Here is a 16,304-nt window from a genome sequence, read left to right as displayed (position 1 = left end):
CTTTTGTCCATTCAATTGCTTATTCCCTGAAAAACGACGTACTTTCTTGTCAAGTCTCCCTTCTACTAGGAACCTCTTCCCAGAATGCCTCCATATGTCAAGTCTCCCTTCTACTAGGAACCTCTTCCCAGAATGCCTCCATATGTCCATCTCTCTTTTCTCTACATAATTCATTTCTGGAAAATCTATTAAATAGCTAGCATCCTGTTTTAAATAATTCAAAGCAAATGTAATTAAAATAATCACAAGTTTCTTATTTTAACCCAACCTTTCTCAGAGTTCTTATCTGTTTTGACAGGGTAAGTTCCTTAGTTTAAAAGTCCTTAATGCATTTTTAGGATAGATGCCTTCCACAGATACATGGCTGGTGTGGTGTCATATAGACTCTTAACAGGTGAAAATTACTACTGCTGTGGGAAAACACCAGCAAAACCTGTTCAAAATAAGAAAATGAACTTGCGAGACTGCATACATTCAGATAACACATTCATTATGGTATATGGCTTAAGAATAAATCCATATTTTTACACAAATTTACCTGTGCAACTTGCCAACTATGCTATTACAGAAGCTAGATTAGGATTTGTTTTAGAACTCTTGTAATATCTGTCAATGACTCATTAACCAGGAAAACAAGCCTAAACAAAAATGTGGGCAGACTCTAAACAACTTTTTTTAAAAAAAAGCCATTAATAAGCTATGTCAAGTGGCAGGCAGGAACTAGACACCATACTAATGAATTTGCAGCAACTATAAACCAGTGACTATGATGTCTAAACATAGAGAATAACCCTCCTCTCAAATCAGTTCTTCCTTCATTAGTATTTTCTTCCCTCCAAGAATCTATGGATGTGTCAAAAAAAGAATAATTTGGGGAATGTTTAATTCATTCCCAGGAGAAATGCTTCCAGAACTTTCTACTCCACTTGAGTGTAAAGTAACCAATAAAGCAAATAGGAATGTTGTCAAAAGATATAACCCACTATTTTTACAGAGCACAGGAAGTGCCAATCTACAGGTCAGGCTTCAACACTATTGATTTTTGTACACACGATCAGAGATGCCAGATAAATTACGGAGTCTGAGATATCGCAATGCTTTCCCCACTCCTATGATACTGAATTAGCAATATTTTACTGGACTACAATATACAATTGTTTTCTTTTAGAGCATCTGTCATGTAACTCAGCATCAGGCAAGCAGTGCAGATTTTTTTTAAAGTAGGACGTTTTGTTTTATTTGTCATTCCTATTTTTTCTGCTTATTTTGCTTTTATTGTAATAGGAATAACTTTTTTTAAAAAATGCACATTAATATTTATTTAGTAGGGAATCTAGTTTTTAAAAATATTATTAGTGCATAATTCAGTTCACCATTTGGATTAGCCGATTAAAACTGAGCACCGTGATTTGCTTTCCTCTTAGCCACGAGTGCGCTCCCTCCCAAAGCCTGCAGCACCTCGCTCACCCCCAAATGTGCTACCAAGCTGCAATTTTTAATGTGCCTGAAACATTACACCCAGAACTACATCAATTGCACTTATTCATATAATCGGTGTTTTTTTTCATGGTCCCGACTCATACGCTTTTTTATCCTGCCCGTTTTTTGCTGATCGCCAAAGGTGGCCCTAGGCTTGAGATGCTGGTGGTCCGAAAAACCTCTATGCATGCCCAGAGGCGCTCTCTTCTTTCCTGGAGCTTGGCCAAGGCTAAGAAACAGTCTTTTTGGTGGCGGGAGAGAAGCCGGCGGTGAGGGCGACAGGGCTTCGTTTGAATGGAGCTGGGCGGGAGCTGGCTGCTGTCCCTCCTGCAGCGGCGTGCAAGAGGAGGAGGAGGAGGGGGAGGAGAGGAGGGGGAGGCGCGGTGAAGCAGGCGAGGCCTGCGCGCCGGAAGTGAGCGCCGACTGCGGGGAGAGGAAAAATCCCGGCCGGCGGAGGGGCTTGCCGACGCTTGCGGTGGCTGCGGTCGCGCCGAGGGAGCGCGCGGCTGAGAGGCATCTTTCGCGGGGAGGAACCTTCGTCTGGCTCCGCTTCCAGAGCCAGCGAGAACAGCGCAGCCACAGCGGGAAGGGAAGCGAAGGAAAAGGAGGCAAGCAGCCTGCTCCGCCGCTCAAGCCAGCGGCCGCCGGTAGCAACAAGGGCGTTAGGAGAGGAGGAGGAGGAGGAGCGCCGCCGCCGCCGCCGCCGTGAGCACTCTCTTTCCTTCACCCGGGAAAAAAGGAGGGGAGGGCGAGTCGAATCACCCCGTCCCCCCCATTTTCGCCTTTGGAGGCTTCGCGAAGGTTGCGACGCGCCTGCCCTCTCCAGGCGGTTGAGCCCCGGGTGGGGTAACGAAAGCCCAGCTGGGGTGGCTGCGCCGCTGCTTCGGACCGGAGAGGCTGCCTTAGGCGAGCAACTAATGTGCCGGATGAAAGAGGGCTCGGGCTCTTTTTTCCCCTGATTTGGAGATGGGGGGGAGGAAACACCCATTTTCTCCCGACGGGGCAGGGCTTACAAGCCCATTCATCCAACTGAATCCCGAGAGAAGAATACAAATGGCCCGCTCCATTGCTCCCTGAAATCTTTTTAAGAAATACCCAATTTCAAGAAATGCAGGAGCCAGGTCGAAGGCTGGTTATCGTGCAGACTCTCTATATGAGGAGTGGGTCGAAGAGCGCTGGGGTAGTTACTGCGCATGTGCTTATGGAAATAGACTCCCTTTAACCACCCATAGAAGAGATACTATACTGGGGAGGGGGGGTGTTAATTATTCCTTCATGAGCAGGAAGGGATAGGCTTGAGGGATGAAACGTTGCGTCCTTTTCTCGTTTATGAGTGCATTAATGCACTGCCTGTGGATCCATCTTCTCCCCTTTCACGCCTTCCTTCTGGGAGCAGTTAACGTTTAATGGGTTTGCCTAGTCTCTGTTTGGGCCTCCTCCTGTCTGAAATATCTTCCAGTGGCATTGGTAGTGATAGCTGTCAAACAGGCAGAAAGAGATTCAAGCTGAATAATCATAAAGCAAATGCCACTTGCAAAAGGATTTGTCCAGCACTGAGGCAGAAAAAAAGATTGTTACAGTGCTGAGATACAGAGATGTTGCTGCTTCCGATGAGACTCCACCCTGTGGAGCTTGAATGAATATAGTTTTCACCCCCAGCTTCCAATAAACATATGTAAATTTGTGTGGAATTATTCAGGAATCCAACACCGGTTAAGTGATAAAAGTTAATAAGAGTTGATTGCTATGCACCATGCCTTTTAGAATGCCTTCACATAGCTGTTTTTAAAAATAATGATATGATAGGTATATTTTGAAATTGTAGCTAGTTACTTTCATTAAAGCACTTTCATTAAAGCTAAGACATTATTGACTGGCAAAATATTGCTGGTAGTGCTAGAGAAATAGATTATTGTCTCTTAATATTTGAACTTGCCAGTGATGATTTTTGCAGTAATATAGTAATGTTGACATGTACAGAAAGGAATAAAACGAAGTTTTTAGGAAGTTTAATTTAGAACAGTTTCTTGAATGCAGTTGAGTAACTTAACTTCCATAAACCAGTATACAGATAATTAATCTGTGAAATAAATTAACTTTTTTTTTAAACTGCTGAGGTTCCTAACAGTTTCTCTTGGCCAATGGAGCTGAAATTAATACACAAATGAAGTTAAATATACATGTCTCAGGATAATGTTGCAGGATCCAATCTGGGTCAGTCACTGGGTCGGACCCAAATTGGATCCTGCAAAATTTAATACAGATTCATTACAGGACAATAATTAATAACAGAATGTGAAAGTAGCAGAGAAAAATCCTCAAAAATAGACTACTCGTTGCAGCAGTAGTGTATGCAGTTAAAAGGGAAAATTAAACATTTTTGGCTGGAGCTGAAAAATAGCACCACAGGCTTTTCTCAGTTTGATATTGCATAGCCAAGAGTTATGAATGCAGAGGCTTTAATGATAATCTCAGGTAGAAAAATATGGGAAGAAGTAGTACTTGAAACATTGCTATGAAGGCTAGCACTAACATTTTGATTTTGGATGTGAGATATAACTATGTTTTTCCAAAAGGAAGATCCTGTATTTATTTACTCTCCTACAAAAGGCAATATAATCTGCCTTTATTGTCACAATGTCAACAAATCTAAAATGATGCTTCTATTTTAAAATTATCATAATTTATATATATTTATTATATGAGGAGTATATGTGAACCAGGTTTCCTTTCAGTAAATACTAGACAACCTATGACCTGTTGGGTCATTCTGTGATGTGGCATAATTGGGCTGGCTTTTTTTTAAACCTGAATGCTGGATGTTCAACATCTCAAGAGCATGTCATGTGACCATGGGACACTGTTATGGCCAGAAATGTGGGAATAAACTGCTCTGATCATGGTGGAAATTTCAATTGCACAGGAATAATGGGCCCTGGGATCTTTTATGCATTCTTTAAAGAAGGGGATTTGAAGTACTCAAAACTTGTGATATAATATACCAGGAGCAGGGAGTAACTTCTAACTTCCTGTTGATTTCACCATTGACTTTGCTTATGGGAAACTGTTAGGGAGCATTGAAATCATAGTGATGTGACCACAGCTGATCCGGGTAGTACTGCAGTAGCTATATGTTTGCCAATACAACTGATCTGAAAATCCTTGAAATTTCAATTCATTGGGAATAAAAGGTCCCAAAGTTTTTATGCATTCTTTAAATCAGCACATTGAGGTATCTTAATTTAAAAATTGCTGCCCTATGATGCACCATTCCTGTTAATTGAAGGTTACAAACAGACAAATAGAGTTTAGTGGTATATAGATAGTTATTAAAACTCAGTTGCAGACATTGGGTAACATTTTCAGGCCATCTTCAAGGGCAACCCTACACATAATGTGTTGTGGACATTTAAATGAGAAATTAGACATCACAATCATGGATAACAAACTGTTTCTCTCTAGGAAAGGTTGTAGCTGGTAATCAGTCTAAGCTGTTAAAGGCACTCTATGCTACAGAAGACACTTCCACAACAGGCTGAACATTTAACTATATAGATTGATGAACCACCCACTACCAATATTACAATCTTGTCTGGATTAAAGTTTAGTTTATCAATGTTCAGGTCCATGCAGTGTCATGATGATCAGGTACTTCCACTGCCTCATCAGGAATTGCTAAAAAAAGAGAAACTGCTAGCACTGTATTTTAGATTGTTGAACAACTGCACTTTCAATAGCTGTTTAATATGTGATAGAGCTCTGCAGAGCCCCAAAGAATAAATACCATAAGCTTGACCAGAAGTCCCCAAGTATGAGACAAGCCTCGCAAAGCAATATTTTGATTGGACAAGTTTCCTAGAAAGGGCGCCATGGTTGATAATATTGAAAGCTGTTGGAATACCAAGGTGATTTAAGAGGATTGCATTCACCATTCCCACATGATGAAGAACACAGATATGTTTTCCAAATTGTGTCTAAACATTACTTGAAACGTATTGGGAAAATCTATTTAATTTTAGAATGTCTCGGTATTTTAAATGGTATTTGTTTAAAAAAATGTTAAAAAGTAGTGAAATAAAAAAAAGTTTACATTAAATAGTGAATTAACAATAAAGGAACAAAACTTTTAAATATGTTACAGTAATTGAGATAAACACAATAATAAAATAATTAATAAAAGGAACAATCCATTTGATAAATATAAATACCTAGGTCACCCTCCCTATTTTGGCTAAGTTCAAGTGTAGTGGGAACATCTCGATGTGATCACTTACTTATGAATCTTGCCAAATCCATGATAAAATTAACTTTAGACTTGAATATCCATAATCACAATCATGTATAGTTTGGTTGTATTGAATATTTAAGTCAATATTGAAACTAAACTCAGGGCCAACTAGAAAGTTTTAGAAATGTATAAAATCTCAAAATCTCTTATTCATTCAAAGATGTTACAGAAAGCAGATTGGAGGAGCGGCTACTTAGTACTGGGCACAATATAAATTAAGACTTCAAAAGTTTTCATCTTGCTCGGTGAACAATTATATGATTTTTTATAATCTTCACAGTTACCGTTCCTTTTCCTCTTAATGTTCATGTACATGTGGAAAATGGATAGCGGGATTCAATTCATTATTGTGTGACGGGATATACTGTATAGTATCATAGAATTATAGGTTGGGAAGGGACCCTGGAGGACTTCTAGTCCAACCCCCTTGCCCAAAGCAAGAGACCTTATTCCATCACAGATAAATGGCTGTCCATTTTTTTTCTTGAAGACCTCCAATGATGGAGCACTCAGAACTATGTATATCTGACAGAAATGCTATATTGTTGTTCAATTTTAGCCCTGTAGTTGCTGAAAAAAGTTTATATAAATGAAGGATGAAGAGAAGGATAAGAATGTGGAAAATGCTGAATCAGAATCTAGTGTCTCAAATGTGTTTTTTTCCCCTCTCTCCAGGAACAGCCAACAATGTTGGCTGTTAATGTGCATATTTTGGCTTTGCATGCAGTATAGCGCACTAATGGTTTTGCTTGCTCTGCTTATCTTGCCCAATTGGCTCCAAACAGATATTCCAAGAAAAGAACAGTAGGGAACGGTTCCATTTTTAAAGCATGTAAATAGGACCGTATTGCTGAGCAGAACTACGTTCCAATGTATACTATATGTGATACAAACAAGTGGAGTGAGTGGCAAGGGATCAGAATGTTAGTCGAAATGGGCTGAATGGTGAGGGGTCAGAAAGTTAGTCAAAATGAGACAACCCAAGACCATTGGATCATTGCTTAGACATGTTTCCTTAGCTAAACAGAGAAGCAGAATAAGGGCAGGCAAGGAAACAGTGGGAGCCGGACTGACTTCTTGTCAGCTTTCCCATTGCCTTTCCTTGTAGGAAGCCAGCAGGGAGTGTTAGAAATACAATCATGTGACTGCAGCAAGGTGATGATGTGGCAGCACTGGAGAGGCCACAACTTTGCCAATTTCAATCCCACAGAAGTCATAGTCCCGAATTTGGGAAGCATTCTTTAATTTAGCCCATTTGAGGTATGACAATTCAAAAAAACATTGCTCTATGACGTACCATTTCATCCAATTGAGGGTTACAGGCAAACACAAGAATTCTAGTAGAATATAAATAGGGTGAATGGTGAGATATCACAATGTTAGTCACATTTGGTTTCAAGGGGTTCTACAAAGCAAGAGCTGAAGCTTGGAGCAGAGAAAAATAAAATTGCCTTACTTTCAGATGCTGGCTATTTCCTATAGTTTGCAATATTTTCTATGCTTCTGTCATTAGAAGTACAGTTGTGACCAGATGGATTTGGGTCCAGATCTTCTGATAGATCCAGAATTTGAGTCTTGAATCATGATACAAATTATCTAGAATAAATTAGTTTTTCTTTAAAGAAAAAGATAAATATTGAAATTGTTGTAAGATAAATATAGAAAGCAAATCCCTTCCGGGTCCACCTACATTTCTTGGAAGACACGAACAACTTTGTCAAATATCAGTCCGGAAATATGACTTTATTATTGATTTCTTGAAAAGATCTTGAAATCAGACACTTGCTTTCTTTTATTCTCCATTCTCTCTCTCTCTCTCTCTCTCTCTATTTTTTTTGTGTATGTGAAAAGATCCTAACTGATGTTCCCATGCTCTCATCATTACTTTCTTACATTCCCACCACCCTTGAAAAACATAGCATTCTTCACCCTTAGGGGCTTCCTGTGCATTGGATTTCTCAGGCACAGAGTCTGAACTTAGATGTCATTTCCAGTGCATATTGTACATTGCATCCAAACTATTCTTATTAAGTCAAAAGATTAAATTAATATTCACTTTTGTTAGTAACATGACATAAACTTTGTATCAGTTACGCAAGGACATTGGTTGATTAATTTCTTTGTGCTGTGCAGATTTCAGAAGAAATTGCATTTGTTCTGTCAGTTATTTTGAATCATGAATCTGAATGGTTTTTCACCATTGTGTTATTAAGCATGATTTGCTAATTTTTAATTGTTATGACAATTTCAGAGTATTCTCCCATATACTTTCCCTGACATAAAATACGTTTTTCACATCTGTGGAAACCCATAAATATTGTAGCAACTCTGTATATTCCTTCTGTTGTATCTTTCAGTAGGACTATGGAGATTTCTGTTTTATTTTGTCGGTGTCAATTTTTCTTCCATAAAACCTTCTTAAATTCCTGTTGTCTCTTGAAGTATATGGTAGGGACCAGTGGATTCTTCTGTATTGTCATCTCTGTAGTCAGGGAGAGCAATCTAACCTCAGTAAGGGAAAAACCATAGCCACAAATCCCCTGGGAATCTGAGGCTCCTTTGTCTCAATAAGGGCAAAAGTGAAAGAACAGAGGTTGTACTTGTACACAAAAAGGCCAAAGGGCAAAGACCATATTTGTTCTTCAACCAGTGCTATCCAACCTCTGGCTGTGCACCCAGCAAGGGAAGAACTTACTACTACCCTTCAGAAATGATGGGTAAATCATTCCGTTCTGATGGACTCACAGTGGCTTTAAATGTCTTCAGTTTTACTATATTCCAAAGTGAATAGTATAATGCTCTGAAAAATCTCATTTTTGGTTTCCTATTAAACTATGACCTCCCTGAGGAATTTCTGCTTATATGGCAAAACGTTTGGACCTATTTTGCTATACAGTTTTAAAATTTTGGTCTTCTTTATGATTTTTCTCACATTTGTTTTCTCTGTTCAAATTTTTTTTTGTACCAAATTAGTATTCTGTGGAACTTTTCAAGAGCAGTTTCCATGAAAGCAGCTGTGGAAAGCAAAATGTATAAAAGTTGTAGATCACTTTGAAAAAAAGCACATTTCTCTATTCCGTGTACTTTATGGCTATGGTGCAAATCCACACTATATTATCTCCTGCTTAAACATGTTTTGATTCTTTCATTATCATAGTGACCCAGAATACACTTATCACCCAGTTCTTTGTTACTAACAAAGTAGATTAGGGCTGGTAACAGTTGGTCCAAAATGTTAGGAGGGCATCAGCGTCTCTTCTGCAATTTTCAACATGTATTCATCAACAAATAGATGTTGGAATATTTGTATATCAAAAGAAAACATGAACAAATTATATAAAACGGCATCATATGATCTTGTAGGCCATTGTGTGTATATATATCATTCTTTAACACATACAGACTTTATTGCGTTTCTCTTTCAGTGCTACCCCTCAACTCTTTCTTTTACAGTGTCTGTCCAAACTTAATGTTGAGGCCGCTTATCCGCAGTACTATTTACTTTTTTGCATTACATTAGCTCCCTAATTTCTTTGAAATGTAGCTTGGGTTGAATATATAGGAAGGAGTTTTTTTCTTTTAATATTAAAATGCTTTTAAAATGTTCATATTTATTTCAGATAGCATTATTCACTTAATAAGATGCAAAACAGAAATATTACTGGCTCTGTAATTCATTTCTTCTTTATATTATACCTATATTTATAGAGAAATAAGTCAGATAAATTCTCCTTCTAGCTAAGCCATTATTGGTATTCAAGAAATATAGCTGCATGTGCTGACATAGCTATGGTTCTGCTGTACATATGGGTAAATAAATACTCTTAAGATTCCTTCCAAATAAGTTCTTTTGAAATAATTACAATATTACTTAAAGCATTAAAGTTTGTATAAACATTTTCTAATCTGTACAACAATAAAGTGGAATTTATAAGTACTTTGGGAATATCAATTTCCATTATTTCAGTTTATCGCAGGCACTTAAAACCACATTGGGTAGAAAATGTTGTAGGCATGTGAGAATGACCTTGAGAGACAGGTTGGACCTGAGGCAGTTTAGCTCACAAAAGGAATGTGGACAACATGTCTCAAAGGAGACCTTCCCTAGCTTCTTGTCCTATAAAACCAAAGGGAGAGAAGTCTACTTTCAGTAGTTTGCTAATGTAACCTTAATAAAGTAGAATTAGTCCATCTGTTTGTGTTTCCTCTCTGGACTACCTAAATAGGTTGACAAATGTATAGAAATGCTTGAGAGAAGAGGAATACCTTTGCATGATGCTGAAAACTGATACAACAATAACCAGACTTGACTCTGTGAGAGAAGGCATTCTATAAGTGTTTTTTTATAACTCAAAAGACCATTTCCATTATAGCTCCCTTACTCTTAGTTGGCAATGGCATCCAGAGAAGATAGTTTTCAGTTACGTCAGACCAGGGGTGAAATTCAGCAGGTTCTGGAGAACCGGTAGCGGAAATTTTGAGTAGTTCAGAGAACTGGCAAATACCACCTCTGGCTGGCCCATAGTGTGGAGGGAATGGAGATTTTGCAGTATCCTTCCCCTGCCATGCCCACCAAGCCATGCCCACAGAACCGGTAGTAAAAAAAAATGAATTTCACAATTGGATAAGACTGGATATCTGATGGAGATAGTCAAAGGAAGAGCACAACTATCAGTCTTGAGTTACTAATCTTGTGCATCTGTTTTGATCTAGCCAAAGTTTACAAACAATTGTCAAAGGTTTTCTATGTATAGTACATTGCATTAGTCTAGCAAAGAGGTTACCAGGAGTGAAAAGGCACTCCTAGTCCTGAGAGCATCTCAGTTTGAACCATGTGAATCTCATTCACCTGGATAGAATTATTTATCAATACTGTTTTTGCTTTTGCTCAAGTCCTTGCTTAATGCAACATGTTGTTACAGCATCCTTAATACATGGTCTTTCAGTCTTTACTAAATGCCTCCAGCACTTACCAGCAGTACGTTCTACTAAAGAAGCAGGATAGGTAATCTTTGATTAATGATGGTAATTGAGATCAGAATTTGTGTTTAAGCAATGCAGTCATATATTATAACTTCACACGACTTCATCAATTTGCAATGGAATTCCCAACGGTTCCCATTACCATTGTTAAGCAAGGGCCTCACATAACCATGATATGCAATTTATTGCTGACTTCCAGTAAGTAAAATCAATGGGGAAGCCATTGCAGGAAGCTGCAAAGTCTGATGCATGAGTGCTCTGGAATGGGATGATTTCCCCTCATATTCGTGTTTTTGGTTTGTTTGTTTTTTACTTAAAATCAAAATTCAACTTGTTGGTGGTCTTGACCTACTGCTGCCATTATCTTGGATTCTGTCATCAGTTTTCTGCCCCTTCTAGCTTTTGTACCACCTGCAAATGTTAAAAGCAGTCTCACTGCTCCATCAGCAAAACACTGAATAGATTAGAGTCCAGCACAGAGCCCTGTGAAATTTTATTTGATGCTTAATGGATATTCTCTGAATACATTTACCAGAAATTAACAGTATCCGACTTACCTTGTACATTGTGTCAGCAATGAAGACAGTCATGAAAGAAATTACCAAATGCTTTCCAGAAATTGAACTATGCTGTACTGTATGCTGACACTTATAATCCACCAATATTCTAGTGAACACATGACAAATTCATCCTGTTTTCAACTGTTTGGCAAATAATTCAAAACATAATTGCATGCTAATTAATTTGATCAGTAAAATGTTACCTTTTTAACTGTAAATTGTTAAAGTAGAAAATGTATGTGATTAAAACTGTATATAATTTATGTTGTTATTGTAAATACTATTGAATAAATGCAACTATACCCTGGTGCTTGCAACTCTAGGCATTCTTTATAAATCACAGCATAGACAATTTGTCTACTAGGATAGTCTTGTAGAAAAAGAAATAAATTCACCACAATTGCCCTAAGGATACAAATGGAGCAATAACATTTGAAATGTCCTTATTACTTTCCAAATGTGTTATTTCATTTCCCATGTTAACTTTCAAAAATTCAATCAATCTACTTGGCTCTAAGTAATTCTTAGTTGAACTTATAGTTGAGAAAATAATTGATACATTTGAAATTCAAATGGAAGCTTTACTTTATTAATATTATCTGTCAAATATGTTTTCATTGCTCTGGTATTGGTGCCATCAGTTGAAAATAAAACATCTGGGCTACTTTGAATTTCTTCAAATTAAATAGTAATGGTGGTAAAACTGATTTGTGAAAGTGCTTCACACAGTTTTGAATTATATTGCTACATTCTGAGGGCCTTAATAATGGGATAAATATTATTGAAATTCAATGCCAATCTTCTGCTGACAAAACTACACATGCCAGTAAAACAAGGACTATAATAATACTTTCCTTTTTAAAGCTACAAAAATTTTGATTGTAGAGGGAGATCTTTCTTCTGTGAATTTACTAGTGGATGACTGGCAGTGAATTCTATGTTTAATCATACTTAGAAAGTCAAAATAAGCAACACTTTACACTGTAGAACAAGTCTGGATCAAATCCAATGTGTATCATGATTTTACTTGTCTTGAATCCTATAGAAATATATATTTGTGACAAAATGTAAAGGTTAAGCAATGCTACAAATAAATAAAATTAGTGCTTATCAATAGAATTTTGGAAGAAAGAAACTATAGATTAAAGCAATTAATTTTAATTATTATTGGTTGCATAGCCAGATATTTAGACTAGATTTGGCATTTTAATCCATCTATCAAGTCCTTTCCAAGGACCGGGGATAGGTAGATGTAATTTGGTATTGTAGGAAGTAAGTTGTTCCAAGTAAACTTGCCTTTTGCGATCTACTGATAGTGATTGTCAATACCGATGATGTTCAAGTGATGCTCCAGATGTTTTGGGATTGCACCCAAGGCACCTATTACTATAGGTAGGAACTATATTTGCTTTCTTTTGCCACAAACATTCTACATCTATTTGCAAGTCTTTGTATTTTGTTATTTTCTCCAGGTCTTTTTCTTTTATTCCACTGTCTGCAGGTACTACAAATCCACTATTCAGACTATTTTGTCTTTCCTATCAACAATTGTTAACTCTGGTATTATATGGCAAATACTTATTTGAATTCTAAAATCCCCAGATACCTTCTTTATTTTTTACTTCTTTATTTTTTTCCCTTTATTTTCTAATATTTTGTCTATTTTGTGGTCCCACCAGTTCCTGCTTGCAAGGAATGGTGTTTTATTATTTTTACTATGTTAATATTATTAATATAATTATTTAATATTACTTAATAATAAAGGCAGTTTGATGTAGGGGTTAAGGTGTTTGCCTAGAAACTACGAGAATGTGAGTTCTAGTCCTGCCTTAGGCATGCAAGTCAGCTGGGTGATTTTGGGCCAGTCACTTTATCTCACCCTGCCCATCTCACAGGGTGGTTGTCATCAGGAAAATAGGAGGAGGAAGGTGCATTGTGTTTGTTTGCTGTCTTGATTGATTTCCTTATAAAGTAACAAAGGCAGGATAAAAATTTAATATTTCAAAGCCCTTGTTTCTCATTTCATTTCCAAATTTCATTTGTAAAACCTATTCAGTTTGAGAACATTGGAAAAACATTGAAAGTACAACTTTTCAAATATATTTTAACAATCCTAAGGAAATTACTGCATTCAGTTGTAGTTTTCAACTGCTTCCTTTTACAAATTCACATGGTGCATATATTGGGTTATATCCAATATTATATGTACGGATTTCCACTCATAGAATAGGACTTCCTTTGTTCACCTCCCTTCTGTACCACCCTGTGTACTATTTTACAAAATCCACTAACTTTCTCAATCGTATGTGAGTGATGATGAATTGGAGTAATACGGTATGATTTTGTTCCAGATTACAGTCTGTCAATGTATAAGTATTGTTGGAATACAATCCATTAAATCTAAAGCAAGACTAAGTTAAGTATATTAAAAATTGTTTAGTAAAATTATGGTTTGATAGGAAAAATATGGAACTAAACATGTAGGAAAATCAGTCATATACTAACTAAAACATTTTGTTTTTAATAGTTGTAACTGGAGCAAGTTTTTAGCATTCTGCTATCTTGAGAATATAAGAATGTAAAAGGTTTTACTAATGAACTTCTTCATTTCTATAATGGCAAGAGACAATTCTTATTCAGCATTCATATGGTTAAAGCTATTATGTTGTCTTCTTGATTGCTGCACTTTTTCTCTTTAGGTTCACAAAATTTAATTTTATATAAAAACTGATAACATTTGGATATTGCTTTACAGAATTTATTTTGGATACTTTTATGCACAGAAAATGTTCTACAGCTTTTTTGAGAATGAATAATGTACTGCTCTGCAGATGATTATTTCACAAGAGAAATTTGTTTGGCAGAAGTATTTCCCCTGTCATACAGACAGAAGTCTATTTTTAGCCTTGCTACATAAAACCTTCCAGCTGTATTTAATTTAAATAAAACGTGGAAGTAAGCCCACGTAGTGAAAAATTTCTATCAATTCTTTTGTTGCCACTTCAGTGTGCTAGTAATTCATTCTAATGAAAAACTGCTTACTATATTCAATGTAATTATGGCAACTTGGTATTTATATTATTAGATTTGCTACTCTTTTATTTATATTAGAGACTTTTCTTGAAAGAGGTTAAAAAAAATTTGTCATGGAGTTTACCTAATATTTTTCATTATTTTTCTTGATGTGCATTTGGCATATATAAGCTTAGTCTATCTGGTGTGTTTTCTTCCTGAATAGCCTTAGAAATCCAGAGACATGTAATGAATAGAATAGCCCTTTAAATGTGTGATATGGAAGCTACCGTATTTTTCAGAGTATAAGACGCGCCTTTTTCCCTCAAAAAAGAGGCTGAAAATCTGGCTGTGTCTTATACAGCATTTTTTGCCTCCCGAAACTCCGCCCCTCAAAATGGCCATGCAGAGCCTCTAGGAAGCTTTCAGAGAGCTCCTGGGGGCTGGGGAGGGCAGAAATGAGCAAAAAACAGCCCGTTTTTTGCTTAATTTTTACCCCCCCCAACCCCCAAGAGCACTCTATAAGCTTCCTAGAGGCTATCCATGCCCTATTTATTATAAAAAATGGACCATTTTTGCTTGTTTTTGGTCCCTCCCAACTCCCCCAAGAGCGCTCTGGATGCCCCCTAAAGGCTATTCATGCCTTTTGGGGGGGGGGGGGAATACAGGCCTGTTTTCACGAAAAATGGGTCATTTTTGGGAGGTTTGCAGAGTGCAAAACATTTTTTAAAAAATTTGCCTCTTCAAAACCTTGGTGCCTTTTATACTCCAAAAATGTGGTATATAAATCAAAAGCAAAATTTACCTCTCAGTAACAAATGGCTAATTTACACTTCTGTTACTATTAGAATGGTTGACCAATGAGCCTGTAGAATTTATAATGTAAGAGTAATGTCTATGATGCTCATTTTGGGATTAGTCCCTCTCAATCGCTAGATTAAGTTGCATCATATAGAATAATTCCTGGACATTGGCCATGGTGACTGGATTAATGAGACTTGGGATTTCAGCAACATCTGGAGGAGCCTAGGCTGTCGTCCTCACTTAGCTCTAAATTCTGAATACATCCTGTAGTAAATCATTTGTTAGTCATCAATCCAAAATAGTTTCTGTTGTAAATGTATATCCTCTGAATAGCAAATTTAGGGGTTTTCTTTTAGTGAGCAGACTATTGCTCACTAAGATGATAGAATATTTCAATTATTGCAGATGGACTCTAGAACATAATACAAATATTTCACAAACTCCTTGTTGTGGAAGAAGAGAATGTATGTGGTCTAACTGCAGCCAGTCATTTCTCATCATTATCCCTGTGAGGAAGGCAAGGCCAGGAAACAAAAATTGCTGGGAGTCTTGGAATGTCCTTCAGTTTTGAGCCCCAGTCACAACCTCTTTCTACTTCATTGTATACCTAACACAGTTGAAGTAAAGTTATTTTGAGTTTCATTTGCTTGTATTGTACGTTCCCAATACTCAAATATATATTTTTGTAATGCCTTGGCAATATTAGAGTCTACCCTAAATGCCATCATGCTCATAGTTGACTGACTAGCCGGAAGAACATGTAAGATCAGTAGGGAAATTCAGATAACTTTAAAAGTAAAAAATGAGCAAACAGCTACTAATAATTTCTGCTTCCAATTGGTCTATTTATGAACTTCATATGGAGCTATTGGAACAATTTTAAAAGGGATTATGATTATTCACTACCAAATTTTTAAAATAATGTTTTATGCATTAAAACATTAAAGGAATTAAAATGCATGTGCAAATTATCTAAGCTAATTCTGTAATAATTTGAAGCATTTTATTAAGCCAACAAATGAACCATTATGGCCATTCAAATCAGATTGTGATTATTATGTGCTTCATACGGTAATTTTCAGTGTTAAAACTATGGTAATAGAATGTCTGTACCTTGGGTCCTAGAATTGGCTCATGTAATTCTTAACAGATCCATGTCTTCATGCCAAAGAAGATAT

The 16,304-nt window shown here is 36.9% G+C and overlaps 1 protein-coding gene across 4 annotated transcripts in view; it reads left to right on the top strand.

The window, feature by feature from the left end:
• The first annotated feature begins 1,894 nt into the window (after positions 1–1,894).
• Positions 1,895–16,304, top strand: part of RAPH1 (Ras association (RalGDS/AF-6) and pleckstrin homology domains 1) — an 82,414-nt gene continuing 68,004 nt past the window's right edge. For 3 of the 4 annotated variants that reach the window (XM_081950149.1, XM_081950147.1, XM_081950150.1), the window contains exon 1: positions 1,895–2,181. The gene's annotated coding sequence lies outside the window, so the exon portion shown is untranslated. The remainder of the gene's footprint in view (positions 2,182–16,304) is intronic. The other variant, XM_081950148.1, reaches the window with a different exon arrangement.

The sequence above is a fragment of the Natrix helvetica genome (genome assembly GCF_964273705.1).
Source record: "Natrix helvetica genome assembly, chromosome: 1".
Lineage (NCBI taxonomy): Eukaryota > Metazoa > Chordata > Lepidosauria > Squamata > Natricidae > Natrix > Natrix helvetica.
Note: the sequence above shows the minus strand (reverse complement) of the source record. Positions and strands in the feature narration are given on the sequence as shown.